General features: G+C 44.2%; 1 pseudogene; it reads left to right on the forward strand.

Annotated features, from left to right (window-relative positions):
- Nucleotides 1-4,115: 4,115 nt before the first annotated feature.
- LOC120839988 overlaps nt 4,116-17,702 on the forward strand; it is a 29,840-nt pseudogene continuing 16,253 nt past the window's right edge.

The following is a 17,702-nucleotide window of genomic DNA, read 5'->3' on the forward strand; positions in this document are numbered from 1 at the left end:
GCGACGTTCACAATTTGAGAGATTACAGGATGAAACGGAGATCTGGAGATCATCAACATATAAGGAATATTGCACCGAAGGAGGAATTACACGGCCAATGGAATGAAGTTTGACGATAAAAAGAGTGACACTCAGCACACCCCCCTGAGGGACTCCATTCTCCTGTGAAAACTCCCTAGAGAGAGTTTTTCCCAGCCTCACGTGGAACGTACGGTGCTGCGGTAACTCTGTATGGCACTCAACATTCGGCCACGGAAACCAAGATTGAATAAATCTTGCAGAATGCCGTAACGCCAGGCTGTGTCGTATGCTTTTTCCAAATCAAAGAAGATGGAGAGACACTGTTGTCTGTTGACAAACGCCTCACGTACGAAGGTCTCAAAGCGGACGAGATGATCGACAGTGGACCGTGCCGACCGAAAGCCACACTGGAACTTTTCAAGGCACCTATTCCGTTCAAGAAAAAACATGAGTCTCTTGTTAATCATCCTTTCTAATGTCTTGGAAAGACAGCTAGTTAGAGCTATTGGTCTGTAGCTAGATGCACAAGAGGGATCTTTGCAGGGCTTCAGCACTGGTACAACCACAGCGGTCTTCCAGGAGGATGGAAAGTGGCCCTCGAGCCAAACTCTATTAAAGAGATACAAAATTAGCTCCATAGTGGATGGATGAAGATGTTCAAGCATTTTATAATGAATACCATCTGGTCCAGGGGCAGTTTGTTTGGAACAAAGAAGTGCCATTTGAAGTTCGTATAATGTAAATAGAGTGTTGTAGGGTTTGTGCGTGCCACCTGATGTGATAACAGCTTTTTTTTCTGCATTGATCTTGTGTCGCTGGAACGTTTGGGTGTAATGTTCCGAACTGGAGACATACTCGAAGTGCTCACCGAGGATGTTGGCCTGTTCCTCTAGGCTTGCAGGGCAAACTCCATTCCGACTCAAGAGTGGGACAGTGAATGCCCGGTAAGAGCCGTCAATTTTATGTACGCGATCCCAGACTTCCTTCGCAGATACAGTGCTGTTAATTGAAGAAGCGTACCCTCTAAAACTTTTTTTCTTAGCTTGCCTTCTAATCCACCTCGCCTGGGACCTTTTTCTCTTAAATTCAATAAGATTGTGTGTTGTAGGGTAGCGCCTAAATATACCCCACGCTCGATTTTGTTCTTTTTTGGCCAAACGGCAATCTTTGTTCCACCAGGGCTTTGGTCTCCCGGGCAGATGCGAGGACGTCATGGGGATGGAGAGAATGGCAGCTTGTAAAATGTGCTGAGTGATATGTTGAGTGGCTTTATTGATATCGAGATCGTCAAGTGATGTGCATGCAAAAAGAGATGATTCTTTAAAGGTAGGCCAGTTGGCATTTTCGAATTTCCAACGAGGACAGCGTGTTGGGACTGTCATAAGAAGATGGTTAAATTCTAAGATGATGGGAAAGTGGTCACTTCCGTGAGGATTCGGTATGACCTTCCATGAAAGCAATGGGAACAATGATGGGTGACAAATAGACAGGTCAATGGAAGTGAAAGTGTGAGTTGCTGAGCTAAAATATGTAGATTCATTTGTGTTCAGCAGGCACAATCCCGCAGAAAGCAAAAAACGTTCAACAAGGGCCCCTCTAGAATCCCGCCTGTCACTACCCCACAGGGGATTGTGTGCATTAAAATCACCTAAAAGTAAAAAAGGTGAAGGAAGTTGATTAACAAGGTCTTCTAGCTCCTCCATATGTAACTGATAATTGGGAGGTACATACAATGAGCAGACTGTAATTATTCGATCTAACAAAATACGTGTAGCCACCGCCTCAAGTGAAGTCTGCAGGGCTACCTCGTTAGAAGGAATTGAACATTGGACAACTACCGCAACACCTCCAGCTGCGTGAACTGCATGTGTACGGTCCCTACGAACCACCTGGAAGTGTTTTAAAACATTGGTGTGGGTGGTTTTTAGGTGCGTTTCCTGTAAGCAACATGCAATGGGCCGGTGATCCTCTAAAAGATCGCTCACATCATTGTAGTTAGACAGGAGGCCTCTACAGTTCCACTGAAGGAAGAAAGACATTTATCTTCAATAAAGGAAACGCCTCAATAAGTGTTTTACGCAAAAATTGTGAAATGTAGTTTATGTGTCTTTTGGTGCCACGATCCGTGGGATGGTTTTCTTTTTTGCAGTGTCTTTAGGCCGTCCTCCAGCCTCGCAGGAGGCCGAGGAAACAGAGCCTGTTTGAGAGAGAGGAAGGTCCTCATCGGAGAGCGGGACGCTCACATCCATCTTCTCATCCAATGAGACCTTGGGTCCTTTGGGCGGTAGAGGTAAATCTGACCGCCCAGGCTTTGAAGAGCTGCCAGAGGCACGGGGAGGCAGCCCCCGACCCCAGCCAGAAGGGCCAGCTAGTGCCGGTGACGACACGTCTGGCTCCTTGGAGGGTGCAGCACCCTCCTTAGAGGGCACAATACACTCATTGGAGCATGAAGGCAGTGGGTTGCCCACTGTCTTCGGACGTACGTAAAAGGACCCTTGTGGAGATGACAGGTCTTTCGGGGAAGTCTGCGTCTCCACGGATGCCATAGACAGTGGGGGTCCCCTTCGCACTGCCTCGGCATATGAACCCCTTGCCTTGAAGGCAAGCTGTTCTCTAGCGTCTTGGTAGCTGAGATTGTGTTTGACCTTAAATGTAATTATCTCCTTTTCTTCCTTCCCTTTCGGACATGTGCGTGAAAATGCGGGGTGTGGTCCGCCACAGTTTATGCATTTATGGTCGTTTTCACGTATGTCAGCGACGTGGTCAGTGGCACTACATTTGGCACAAGTTTCTCGGCCGCGGCAGTTTCGGGAGCCATGCCCAAAACGCTGGCAACGAAAGCACCGCTGTGGGTTTGGAACGAAAGGACGAACTCTGCAGTTTAGATACCCTGCCTACACGGTGGAAGGCAGAGAGTGGAGTTCAAAAGTCAGGACTACGTGTCGGGTTGGTATCTCCTGTCCATCTCGTCGTAGCGTGATTCGCCGCACGGCCACAACAGCACTTCGACGCGGCCCTTCAAGGATTTCTTCTTCAGTACACTGAAGGAGGTCATCCTCAGAGATGACGCCGCGGACAGTATTCAAAGTCCGGTGCGGGGTTACACAAACTTGGTGTTCGCCTAAGCTAGTCAACTTCAGTAATGCTGCGCTTTGAGTATTGTTTTCTACCTCAACGAGGAGGTCTCCAGCAAGTTTTTTTGCCTTGTAATTCTTTCCGATCGTCTGCTCTAGGACCTTAGAGACAAGGAAAGGTGACATCTTAGATAACGGTAGAGAGTCGTTCGCAGCATGAAGTACAAGAAATCGTGAAATGGTGTCGGGTTCTTTGGCTTTTTCAAAAATAGGGGGAGCGGGGCGAACCCTTTTGGGGGGTCGCTCTGCTCGGGGTTTAGAAGAGAGGGGAGCCATAAAAAGGCAAAGGGTGTTCAGAATCTGTGGCGAGCCGCCCACCACGGAGCCCAACGAGGGAATAGGTAACACCCCATAACAAATATGGATTTGCTGGAAGCATTACTCTATTAGCGCTACCCAGAAACTATAACCAAGTGTGGATCTGGACGAGAGTATCTGTCACCACCCAAGGTTAGCCCTTGCCGCCAAAGAAGTTGAAAAGGAAAGAAGAGAAATGAGAAGAGTGAAAAGCAGGAGGAGACAAGGGTGAAAGAAGGGAGGGGATAGTAGAAGGAGTGGCGACTAGACTGAATCATCCTGGCCGGGCCTTACCAGGACTCCCGTCTATGAGAAGCAGGGGCCGAAGTGGTGTATTGCCTCGCCCGGGGGGCCCCGAAGGGTCCAAACCTACCCCGGGCTCGGCTCAACCGCCAGGATGCCCTTTTCCCCAGACACGGGAAAGCCACGCACAGTCAGACGTGGGCGGGCGAACCCGCATGGCTCGGGGTCCGTGGAGACGCCACTCTCCAAACACCTGCTTTCACAGGTGCCCCCTGCGGGGTCCCATACTTAAATGTTAACAATACAATAATCAAGAGTGATGCTGAGAAGGCAGAATGTTTTAATTCTTACTTCAAATCAGTATTTTCTCAAGAAACAACCCGCGATGAATCACCAGTATCTGTTATTTCTGGTAACACAATGGCAGATATTGAAATTGATGTTAACGGTATTATTTGCCTCTTGCGTGAAATGAATACCTCGAAGGCAACCGGACCTGATGGATTACCATCGATTGTTCTTTGTAAGTGTCGAGATATTATAGCCCAGTATTTATGTCTCATGTTTAAAATTTCCCTTGAAACTGGGGCAGTTCCACACGATTGGAAGGTAGCAAATGTTATTCCTGTTGTCAAGTCAGGGGATAAAAAACTTGTGGAAAATTATAGGCCTATATTTTTGACGTCAATTAGTTGCAAATTGTTGGAACATATATATAGTGAAGTTTTTGATTACCTGGAATCCTGTAAATTTCTTGCCCCTTCCCAGCATGGCTTTCGCAGAGGGTGTTCATGTAACACACAACTGGCAGAATTTCAACATTACATTTCAAGATCACTTGACAGCAATACTAATGTAGATGCAATTTTCCTTGATTTTCGTAAAGCCTTTGATACTGTACCACACCACCTACTACTGAAGAAATTAGCATCTTTAAATATAACTAACAGTATACAAAAGTGGATAAAAAATTACTTAAGTGGCCGAGAGCAGTGCATGGTTTTAAATGGTAGCAAGTCATTACCTATAACTGTGAGTTCAGGAGTACCCCAAGGCAGTGTCTTGGGACCATTATTGTTCTTAATTTATATTAAAGATATTGTAACTGACATTCAATCGCCGATTAAGTTGTTTGCGGACGATTGCGTTGTTTATAGACAAATATATTCAACAATGGACATAGAAATATTGCAAAGCGACCTAGATAAAATAGGACACTGGTGTGATAAGTGGAAAATGAGTTTAAATATTGGAAAATGTAATTATCTCAGCTTCACAAAAAATGTATCAAGGTCTCCCGCCAGCTATACCATTAAAAATGCAATAATCTGCAGAGTAAGCGACTGTAAATACTTAGGAGTTAATTTCACCCAATCACTCAAATGGCACAATCATATTGACTATACAATAACAAAGGCAAGCAAAATGTTATATTTTATCCGGAGGAATTGTAAGGGCGCTTCAAAAGAGGTGAAAGGAACTATATTTTGCATGTTAGGTCGATACTCGACTATGCATGCATCATTTGGGACCCATACCAAGATTATCTTATCGAAAAATTAGAAAAAGTACAGAATCAAGCGGCACGATTTGTCAGCAATAACTATAACCCTTATGCAAGTATCTCTGAAATAAAAGCCATGCTGGGATGGGAATCATTAAACACTAGAAGGTATAAGTTAAGGTTGAAGTTTTTTCATCGGATTTATTATAATGAAACTGGCATTGATAGAAATGAGTATTTGTATAAACCAAGTTACATGTCAACGCGGTTCGATAACTCTGAAAAGGTTTTTGAGTACTGTTATAAAACAAACAATTTTGGTAGTTCTTTTTTTGTTCAAACAATCAAAGACTGGAACCTGCTGCAACAGGAGCTGGTCAGAATCTCAGACAATGCTGTATTTTTTTCTTGTTTGTGAAAATCACTGTTATTTGTTATTTCGTGATCCCCCCCTACGATAATGCCCACGAGGCGATGTAGGTATTCTGTAAATAAATAAATAAATAAATAAATAACTCGGCAAACGCTAATAGGAAGACACATTTCCCAAGTATATACCACTATATAAGATGGTTGCTCCATTGTCAAACTTTGACAATGTAAACAATGTTTACATTGTCAAACTTGACAATGTGAACATTGTCAAGCCAAAAATTTACATTTTGTATATTTGTTTTGTACTGAGTATAGAATTCACAAACAAAGCTGAAGTATCCTACTCATACTAATAAAGAGGATACTTATGATGCCTCTGCAGCCTCCAAACCCTAATGTTTATTAAGGTGGCGATACAGGCGAGTTGTTTCATGGCGAAAACAAGAAACAGCACAAAAACACACAAGACAAGTGCAAGAAGTAGAGGGGACAAGCGCTGATTGACAACTGAAAGTTTATTGAAAACACAAAAACACACGAGCTAAAGAAACCACCCTCAAAAACACGAAAGCAATCAAACAACCAAAAAAGCATGCAATAAAAGCGAGCACGATAGGCCAGCATCAATGAAAGCTTAAAAATTCTAACTCTTTGCTTCTTTGTTTTTTGTTTGCTTTTCGATTTTGGATGGTGGTTGTTTTGGTAGTGTTTTGTGTTTTCAGTGAACTTTAATAGTCAGCCAACGCTCGTCCCATCTACTTCTTCCACTTATCCTGTGTTTTTTGCGCTGTTTCTTGTTTTCCTAATGTTCAGTTGTAAATGCAAAGCATTTCTGGTCGACCCCTTTAAATGTCGATCAGTGGGTCGGTCATACCACATGAAAACAATGTAGCGGGCAAAATAATCGGCTATGGTTATTAGGCAAATTATTTTCCTAAAACCAGCGGGCAAAAAAGAGTCCGTAATCTAAAGGGCAGAATTTCACAACACATAGCTTGCATGTGATCCGCGCCAGCTATGGTACGAATGCCGAACAGACGACCGGCACTGTATATTTTTTGTAGAACCAGAAACGCGCTAAATAATTTCTACAGGTACCGCAGAGCAGTTGCATGCACTAATACCATTGCCCTAGGTCTTAGGCACAAGGCTATCATCTTAGTGTATGGCATGAATTTGCAATTACTGTACTAAAACTGCACAGATTGATGTTAAATGGTTTGCATTTCAACGAAAATCTAAGCAGCAATTTCGGCAGATGTCTTTTCAAGTGGTTATATTGACATCAAATTAAGTGTAAGGAAATGTCATTAAGAGTTGTTTTTTTTTTCAGCGACATCTTTGAAGAATTTTTACGCCTAAGACATCTGAGTATTTACAAATTATACGTTTAATAAAGCAACTTGTGAAAGATCGGTGCACTGTCCTGGTATTTCCTTAAAATGTACTACAGTCATCCGTAAAGATTTTTCACGTAGCTCCAGAGGATATGCTGGGACCTCCTTAAAATGTCCTGCAGTCATCCTTAGATTTGTCACGTAACGCCCTGGAATAAACTCAAAGTGGCCATTTTGATATCCTGGGAATGTCCCTGGAATATCTTTGCATGTATTAACATTTCCCAGGGAAATCCAAATATCTTGAAAGGATCACCCAGGGATGTACGTCGGATGTACTTGTGTTGTCTGGGAGGCTATTCTTCTCATCTGGCTTGAATGTTTTCTGGTTAACCGCTCGCAGTTCATTGTAGCTAATAATCATCTCTCTCAGCCCAGTGGTGTTCATTCTGGTGTGCCACAAGGCTCTGTGCTCGGACTTCTTCGTTTTCTTATATGCATTAATGATCTACCCTCTTGTGTCTCTTCCCATATTCATTTGTTTGCCGATGATTGTTGTATTTAGAGAAATAACTTCTGAAAATGACATTAACATGCTCCAGTCCGATCTTAACGCTATTTCTGTTTGGTGCAAAACGTGGTGCATGGAATTGAACATTAACAAATGTAAATGTATGCGCGTGTGCAGGAAAATTCATAATCTATCTGTTTACCATCTCCATAACTCGCCCCTAGACACTGTGACTAGTTATAAATATCTCGGTATTCACATCAAATCTCACTTGGACAGTTCATATAACATATAAAATTATTAAAGCTAACCGTACCTTGGGATATCTTCGACGTAATTTTGCAAAAGTTCCCTCATCTCTAAAACTTTTACTTTACAAAATGCAAAATCATCCAAAAGTCGAATATGCCGTTTCAGTCTGGGATCCTTTTCATGAAAATCTAATTCACTCAATTGAAATGGTCCAGAATAACTCTTTTCACTTTATCTGGTCCAACTATAACAAAACTGCAAGCATAACCACAATGAAATCCAGCCTCGACTTACCGTCTTTGTCATCTCGCCGTAAAGACTTTCGTCTTTGCCTCTTTCACAAGTTGTTTTATCACCCCCATCTCCACGCCAAACTTATTTTACCTACCCAATACATTTCATCTCGATTAGATCACGCCCATAAGGTCGGTGTCCCATCGTGCAGGACTAATGCTTTTTTCAGTCATTTCTCCCACGCACATCAGAAGAGTGGAATCACCTTCCCATACCAACAGCTTCAATCGAAGACCTACACCTGTTCAAGAATGCCTTAGCCAATATTGTATGAATAGACGCCATTTTTTGTACTTCTAGTAATTCCTTTCTTTTACTTCATCATCATTTATTTTTGTAACCACTCCCCTCTTCAATGTCAAAGGCCCTGAGGGTACACGTAATAAATGTAAATGAATGTGTTTCTTAAATAACAGGCGTAAAAGACTACTGGAGTGCTTCCACTCCTGCGCCAAATGCGCCATGTTGAATCAAATGATATCCTGTGCCTGCATCACGCTATCGCATTCACACTTTTAGCATAATGTCGTAACTGCCATAAAGAATCACACTGGCTAAAGGAAGAGCAAGGAGTACAGAAAAAGGTCCACTGCTGTTATCACCTCGCTGCTTCAAGGCCGAGAAGTTTCGTGACGGATGGCCACTGCCATTGTTGCCAGACAATAGAAAATGGAGAAATTAGGTGATCTTTGCATAAGAAAAAAGACTTCCCATAACTAAACAAAAATGGTGGGCCCTGAAAGGTGCCATTTTAATATTTCTGTAGAATATTCAAGCGCCTCCAAATCATTTTCAAACCTGAAACGTGGAAAAAGACGCTGTTCCGGCCCATAAACGAACACCAAAAATCTGTCGTGACATGGCACCCACATACCACGTGAGCTCGAGATGGCACAATTTAGCAGTTCTGTCGACTCTTAATACAGTGACTATAGCTGAACTATGACAAGACTAAGGCGCATGAGTGTCATTTCAGCGACTGTTAGATTTTCGTCATTATACTTGCCGCTTGACCGACACACTACTCTTGAGTTAACGCTGATATCTGCTTTGATCTTAGATCAAGCATACAGCATTACGCTACAACAGGCGAGAGAGAGAGCACACCTCATTCAGTCATACCGGAAGGGATTGTGTTTTGAAATTTGTTAAAAAGGTCGTGTCAGATAATTAAATGACAGCCTGATCTTGTCTTCATGTTTTCTCCAGTATTAATTTTTTTTACTGTTCCGTCACTCAGTCATTTGAAATCTGGCTATTCTGCTTTTTCAGCTAACTTAGGCTTTGCATTTGCTTTTTGGAAGGTCAAGGAAGCGCTGTCTTACGTGTTAAGAAATAAAACCACCCAATCACCTAACCTATAGATACAGCTATCACCAAAAAAGGGCATCTCAGTGTGGGTGACAGCAAAATCGAACAGCTGCAGAGATAACGCTTCCACGCATCATAGCCTCGCCATAGTTCCACTTTTGACTTAGGCAGCGCTGGTTGCTTTCGAAGCCAGCGCCTTGTCATAGTTCCAATTTTAACTTAGACAGCGCTGCTTGCATTTGAAGCCAGCACCTTTTCATAGTTTCACTTTTAACTTAGACAGCGTTGGGTGCTTTAGAAGCCACACACTCGCTTGGTCTTTTTCACATCTCCCCCACCTGTTCATCAGTGTTCAGTGCAGCAAAAGTTAAAACAACGGAGTGGCTGCGTCTGTTGAAAGTGCTGGCTTTTGTTTCAGCTGCTGAGCTGCGCATCGTGCGCCTCCTGCTGGAGGTGCGTTTCCAGAACCGAGACACTCACCAGCTGCTTCCGCAGCTTGACGGCAGGACGGCACAGCTGGAGGCCTCTGCAGTGGAAGCTGTGCCACCCCCACCAGCCATTGCTGCGACGTCCTATACCGAGGCTGCCAGCCATGACTGTGGCCGAGTTGGAAGCAGCAAACGAGGCCATTCGGGATGAGTCTGTGGCCACAGCCTTGGTATTTACTTTCTTTTATTTCTCTATATGCCTATCCTGTCATTTTGCATATATAGGTTCTTTTCGCAAATGCGGGCCAAATCGCTCCTGTGAAAACAATGCGTCGCGCTGAAAAAAAGGTTTATGCCGTGTTGGTGTGTGCCTAAGGGCCTATTTAATAAAAAAATAATGTTTTGAAAAAATAAGTTTTTCATAATTATTGAGAAATCAATTTTTTTTTGTTTAATTTAAGCTATAGCTTTATTTTGTCAAGAAAGTCACATGATTCCTGGCGTACGCGAGGGTCATGACGTTCCACATAGAGTTGTGGAATTAAAAGTGATTAAAAAAGAAAAGTGGGGAGAGGTAAGAATGGAACCCAGGACCCTTGGATCACAAGTCAGACACGCTACCTCTAGGTCACTCAGGCACATTCTTGCTACTTGGTTAACCCTTTAGCTGCCGATTAGTTTTCCTAAAAATGCTCAAAAACTGTGGAATTTTTTCGAACACAGATTGTTTCAGAGCATTCTTTTCTGATCGAAACTGTACTGATGAGCCATATTTTAAAAGGTTCAGTTACCTCGCCTACGAGCACCTAATTTTTACACAAAATATTTTTTCGTTAATTATATGAGGTGTTAGACTCTATTAATTACAGAATTATAGACAGCCGAATCTGGAGGTATTCCAGGGCTCGCTTTAAAACGGCAATCTCTGTGGAGCAGGAGGCGCGTTGTCAATGCCGACGCGAATTCAATCTCATGCAATGGAGAAGCTCTGATAGTTAGTTACATTTTCATCTATGGTTCTTGCAATTAAGTGCAGATATTCTTCCCCTAATTTGACAGGCCATTCATCGCCTCTGGACTCCGAATCAGAGGAGGAGCAGTGTATTGCTTAATTACCATGCATGCAGCAACATGTAGATGAGGTACAGAGCGTGACACTGTTAGCACAAACACATTTGCGCCTTTTGGTATTTTACTCAAACATAATATTGAGGAGCACAAAATTTTTCCGCTTTAGTTGAAGCTCCAAATGAGTGCTATTCATTACACTAGTAGTTGTAGTGGCAGCCTTTAAATTATTCGAGAAAAACAAAAGAAACTGGCAATAGCTTCTTCATTCTAACTGTATCACACTGTTTTTTAAAGTACACGGCATTGCTCTCCGTCTGCTAAAATTGCGATAATTCACTGTGGATTCCAACCAAAAAAAGTAGAAATGCCCTAGAACACACTTGAGACATTGAGAAACGAGAAAACTGTAGTGTTACACCGTAAATAAAATTACGGAATGTACTTTCTTTTCGACAAATGTGTTATGACGGTATGTCTTGTCATCACCAGTTGCGGCCAGAAGTTGGCATAACGAGGTATCCCATCATCAGCAGTTAGGTGGTTAAAGGAAGGCCTTGTGCAATAACGCATTTGTGATTGTGAAAGAGGAACAGTGTCAGTGTCTGAATGCGCAAGAGGGCTGCTGAAGGGACCCATTACCGCTATTGAGTCTTACCCATAAGGCTAATATAGTGTCCCCCAAGTTTTTCTATTTGGAAAAACCCTTTAATTTCGACGCACTCTCTAGTTTCGCTTTGTTATCCAAGTGGATCTCGGCGGCAGCTGTACTGCCCTCCTGCGGCCGAAGTGCGGAACTAAGTCAGACGCTTGTTTCACCCTCGCCTACCTTGTTAAACTCCCAAGCACCAAGAAGCATGCAATGAGTGAATGTTGCATGCGCTCTCCTCATGTATACCAATTGTAGTCAAGGTAAATAGCAGGAGGTAAAATCACGGCAAATGCTGGCGAAACACTACCGTATTTACTCGAAAATAGGTTGACCACTATTTATTGAACCCATCGAGAACAATAACAAATAATTCGAATATAGGTCAACCTTTTTTATTTTCTTTTAGGGACAGGGGAAATTAGGGGGAAAAAAAAGAAACGAACTTTTATTTACAGCACTCTCGGCTACATCGCAGGGCGTTGCCAAAAACTTAATCATCGTCAGAACTTCAGAACACGTCATCGTCGTCCGAAGCTTCATGTTATGAATTTGCGAGGATGTCTACCAAGCTGATAGCTTGGTAAACATCCTTGCAAATTCACAACAATACCTCACTGACACCGTTGTAAAATGACAAGAAAGAAGGTGGAGACGGGCGAAGCGAGGAAAGACCAAAATCAAAGACGCGAGACGCTGCAAGCAACGAGCTAAAGTAACCTCAAGTTTTTTTGAGCGCATTTGCAAAGGAGAGGAATGAAGAGCAAGGTGCATCGCGTTCCTCTCCCTCCCCTTCCCCCTAGCCCAGCCAGGGTAACGCTACAGGTGAATGCAAAACTGGACGCCCAAGGGATGTGTGCCAGAGTGGTGGCCACCGCGGCCGGGGGTTTGGGGTGGCAGCTGGGGCTTTTGTTTTGGTTGTTTTTGTGCACCAAGAGCTTTTTGAAAAAAGAAGCGGTGCAGCTCTAGGGCGACGCGGGCACGGTGATTCGATAGCACCACGCCCGTCGCAAAGTTTGGTGGTCGCAAATGTAGGTCGAAATTCTTTGGCCATGTTTATAAGTCAACCCCTAATTTTTGACAACATTTCCGAAAAAAGGTTGACTTATATTCAAATAAATACAGTACTTGGTTTGGGTTTTTGCTTTCAAAAATTTTATGTGCCAGGCAGGCGCATGGCTGGTGCACCGCGCCATGAGAGTTGCTGGGGCAAGGGGTTGCCCAATGCAGGCGAAGTACGCTTCAGTCCCTATTGAAAATCGCTCTGATGGGACTTCAGGATTTTTTTAAAGGGTGTGAAAGGGACTTCAGGAATTTCTGAGATGTTTGAAAGGTGCACCGATATTTCCTGGTGGGTTCGTTGGCCCCGTCAGAAGCTCTCCTGACATGTCTGAAGTCCCCTTTACAGTGCCTTGAAACGTCTGAAAGCCTGTCAAGAACTTTTCTAATGGGGTCGGAAAAACCTTCAGGCTCCTTCAGATGTCTGTGGGCAAAGGCTTAGGTGGAGAAAACACATTTCGCAGAATTAGAACATAGTTGCTCATTGTACGCTACGGGAAAACAAAAATAAGTATTTGGAAAATCTCGATCGTATGTATGTACGGTCAGATTTTATTACTGCTCTTCTATCAAATACGAGTGGGCTCCTGGACCCGTCTGTCACTGCCCGGGTGTTCGGTCGCCAAGGAGGCCACCGAGGGCGACCGCCCCATGTGGAGAATTGACGAGCCGCGGGCCGAGTGGTATTGACCGAGCGGCGTTTTGAGGCGAACGCAATCTTGCCCGCTCGAGGCGAAATCCGTGCAGCCATAAATAAAAAAAAAAAGAAAGAAAAAAAAAAAGAAAAAAAAAAAGCCGAGAGCAGTGCGCGTTTTCCAGGAACAGGGATGCATGCGGGAGCGGCTCGTTCGGGGAACCGGCTCCTCGACGGGGGACGGTCCCCAAAAAAGAATCCACACTGCGTTTCTCTCCGCCCGGCGATGGGGAGAGGGTGCAGGGCAGCCAGGCCAGCGGTCGGCGGGAGAGGGTGGTGTGTGCAAGCGGGAGGGCCAGCCGCCAGTGTAGCCATTTTCTTTCTGCTCGTGGGCGGTTCTGGTTAGCCCAAGAGCCGCCGCGGATTATTCGAGCGGACCAATTTCCTCCAGGAAGGTGAGCATGCATGGCTTTGAGGGCTCGCCCCTTGGTCTGTTTTGATCAGTGCAGTTTCTTCCTTGGTTCCGCAGGTGATCCCCAGTTCGGCGTTGGCCGCCTTCAGCACCGCTCGAGCGGCATCGTGTTCAGCGCATTCAAGGAGGTGGTGGCCAGTGTCGACTTACTCGCTGCAAAGCCTGGCAGTCGGGGTCAGCGTCCCACCGCATGTTGTGCCTGCGCACCGGGATTATGCCACTGTGGGTCCTGAGACGGTGGATGACGGCCGCTGTTCGGACTTGTTCCTTGCGCCTCTTCGTCCGTTCGACTTCAGAAGCATCCAGCAAGCGAAATATACGCGGAAGACGCCGGCGCGACGTCATCATGGACGAAACCGTGACTGTGCTCGGGATTTCTCGACGGCGGCAGGTGCTGCTTGCGAGGTCGTGGTTTTCGTTAAACATGCTTACTGAGACTGTGTATGTGTCCGTGGGGTGCACCTGCTCGGTTTTATTAGCTGAACTACGGTATATCAGGAATATACCCAGCGGCATTGTGAGTACTTTGAAAGATCTTTTTCTTTGTGATCAAGAAGTCAGTTGTCCCTGTTTGATGTGATCTCTCGTCTACAGCTCCTTGCGCCGGGTTTGAGCAAGCGTTGCTCTTTATCGTCTTTTTGAGTTATAATATGCATGTAAAACTAAATGTCTGCAATAAATTTTCAATAATGTTTTGAACTGCATTTTTGTCTATGGTTCACAGTCATTTGGGCGTCTAGAGGGTTGATGGGCTAAAGGGTCGTACGGGTTGAAGGGCTGTGGGGCTAAAGGGTTTTTCTATGGGGTATTCCTGAAGGGTTTTTCTGAAGGGTATTTTTGAAGGGTTTTGAAGGCCTGTGAGGTCCCATAATCCTTCAAGGCTGACGGGCCCTTTAGAAATATTTTTCATAGGGGTAGCAGATGACACTCCACATTCAGTGCCTCTGGTGCTCACTGCATCTGTGCAGAGACAGCTAAACAGACGCAGTGAGAGCAGTAGGAGACGACGCTCAACCATGCACCGTCTCTTGCACTTAAAGGGGAACTCCGCCGATTTCTTCATGGTCCCCGATTTGCTTGAAATTTTGTTAAACTCGCCAAACAACATCGCCAAAATAGTATCCCAAATATCAGGTCAAAATAATTTTTTTTCACGAAGTTATTGAATTTACGATTTTGGTCCTCACCGTGTTTTTCAAACTGAAAGTCTCTACTGGCAACAATGAAAAAGTGACGTCAGTGGAAGTGGAGGGGTTCACTCTTTGGACTGTAGAATTTGTTCCCAATTTATTCGAAGCAGTTTCATGGTGTCAAATGAATGCTTTGGAAGCTCGCTCCAGTCCCCGCGCTCCATCACGGAACAAATGATCGGCATATTTTATTTTTTAGACTGCTCGCCCGACTGGCAAGCTGACCTTCCAATGACGTCACGGCCCTGAAAAGGGCGGGTATATTTGAATGTTTGTTTTTGCCTGATTTTCATTTGCCGATTTAGCAATAACTATTATGAATTTCACGATGGTAAATAGCGTACCAGAAAGGGTAAAGGCCGGGGAGTCAGAAAATATAGTTAGTTGAAGTAGCTCAAAAATCGGCGGAGTACCCCTTTAAGGCTGCGGTACCACGGCGGCCATCTTGAACAAAACATTAGCTGAACCACCAGGGCAGCGTTGGCTGTCCGTATGAGCAAATGCTGCAAAACCTGCGCGCCAATTTCGAAACCCTTTTTCCCGTCGCTTGCGACCTTGAGTTTCCTTCTCCACTCTTACGCCGCCCCTCCTTTCACGTGTTGACCCTCTGGTGCGTCGCGCCCACGTTCATTGTTGGGAGGACAATGTACCGGATAATCCCCAACTTGAGGCCCCCTGCCAAAATTGTCCGGCTGCCAAGTGATTTGAGCGAGATGGGGTTTTGAAGCGGTATGGAAAAGTGGGACCGTCAATTTTGAACAATGCCTTTTCGATACTGCATAAGTTGTGTACGGGGCTGGCCAAGGCACGGGCGCGAGGACGTAACTGTATACAGTGCTTGGGTTGCAGGAGCACTCGCGCGCAGAAATGGTAGGACGCGCTTTCTGAAACCACACGCCTACATTCCGCAGCGTTGCAATCCTACGAGTAAAGCAGAGTACATCTTCGGACAGTGCGAGAGTTGATGCCGGCCGTACGAAAGACACACCTCGCGCTTCCTGTCACTACTGCCTCTGCTTGCACGCGCTGCCGATTGGCGGTCCTTTCTTTATTTTGTTTCGTCGCTCTTTTGAAAATACTGAAACTAATATTTTCTCAGACCCTGCTCATCGAACCTCTGCACTACAGTTGTGTAAACACATTGTGATGTAATTTGAGATATGGGACGGAGTGTCTACATTCTTATTTCGTGTGTAATGCCGGCATAATATTCCTTTGCTGCCAGAGGGTCAAAATAATGGTAGGGTCGGCAGCAAAAACTATTTCAATGACCGAATTATGATCAAACACCAGTAAGAACATAAAAAAGAAATCACATGGGGACAATAAAAATATTGCTACAAGAGGATGGTGCGCGGGGCACAAACAATATTCGGAGTGACGTTGAGGGAACGCGACAAGCCAGATCTTTCCTGGTGGCAGCCGTAAAAGTTGATCTAGTGCCTCGTTTTGATCGGCTTTGCACGGAAACTCGTCGACTACCGACTATCTTGTCAGTGGTGAACATAGTGAACATGAACTGGATGATTTTTTTTGTTGTTTTTGTTTCTGTAGTTAAATGAGAGTATGGAAATATGAGACGTCCGCTGACGCTTGCGTCGGCTAACGGAACCTCAATCGCCGATAGCGGCCGATGTCATGGGCGTATACAAATACATCAAGTCGTCTGGGCGGGAGCAGTTGAAGCGCCGCACTTTTTTGGCCGGTCAGTAGAGACTCCGCGAATTCTGACTCGAGGCTACTCTGTGCGGAGGGAGCCGCTACTGAGCGCGACCAATCGGAAACCAAGGATGGCTGAAATTTCCTAATTGCCATGAGATTTGCAAATTCGTTCTTCCCGTCGTAGTAAATTCGTCCGAATCGCTATTCGATTTACTAATCGATTATTTGGATGAAAAGATATATTTCAAAATTCGTACGTGCCTCACCAAATGGCAATAAAATTGGTATAGGATTTCAAACCTATATAGTGTCACCCTAATTTACAAACTTGTTTCACTTGAAATTAGAGTTCACGCGTAAGCGAGCTGATGGAAGCCTATACTAAAAAGGCCAGAAACAAGAGAAACAAAAAATAAATAAATAAGAGCGGGATAACCGCAACAGTCTCAAATCACAGCTGAAAATGCATACTTGGTAAGTGTAAACGTCCAGACATTGTATTAGTAAATTGTATATATATATATATATATATATATAAAAAGTCAAAAATGCGTACTGTCGGAGTTATTAATTTGAAGTTTATTCCGACGCTTCGAGCGGGGACCGTTCTTCATTAGGTGATGAAGAGTGGTCCCCGCTCGAAACGTCGTAGTAAACTTCGAATTAGTAACTCTGACAGTACGCATTTTTGCCTTTGTATATATATATATATATATAGAGAGAGAGAGAGAGAGAGAGATAGGTAGATAGATATTTTTCACTATTTGCTGACGGCCGAAACTAACTATGCAACACAATTTTCGCTAAAGGCTACCGTTATTTACAAAATATGACGAGCGTAGTTATTATATCTGCAATAATTTGATAGCAGTAATAGTAGTAGTAGATTGGGGTTTTGTGGCGCAAAAGCAGCTAAGGCTATGATGCGCCAAAAAAAGATACTATTGCAGAAGAGGATTTTGGAGAAGAGCTTTAGTAGCTGGTAATTTGCAAAATGTATAAAATAAGAGTAAGACCATACATTATAAATAATGCTACAATTTGTGTAAAAGATCAACGCTTTTTAAAAACTTAAAAACCTGGGTGGGTGGGAGTAGTGGCTCATTTCCAAGTAACACACATAGGTGCAAAGGAACATGCTCTTTGTACAGTTGGAAAAAGTAGTGGAGGCGTTTTTCTTCATACGCAGGGCATTCTAGAAGGATATGTGAGACACTCAGCGGTTCCTGGCAATGTTCACATCCAGGAGGGTCCTCCCCAC

The sequence above is a fragment of the Ixodes scapularis genome, unplaced genomic scaffold, assembly GCF_016920785.2.
Source record: "Ixodes scapularis isolate PalLabHiFi unplaced genomic scaffold, ASM1692078v2 PGA_scaffold4__175_contigs__length_147842914, whole genome shotgun sequence".
In the NCBI taxonomy this organism is placed as follows: domain Eukaryota; kingdom Metazoa; phylum Arthropoda; class Arachnida; order Ixodida; family Ixodidae; genus Ixodes; species Ixodes scapularis.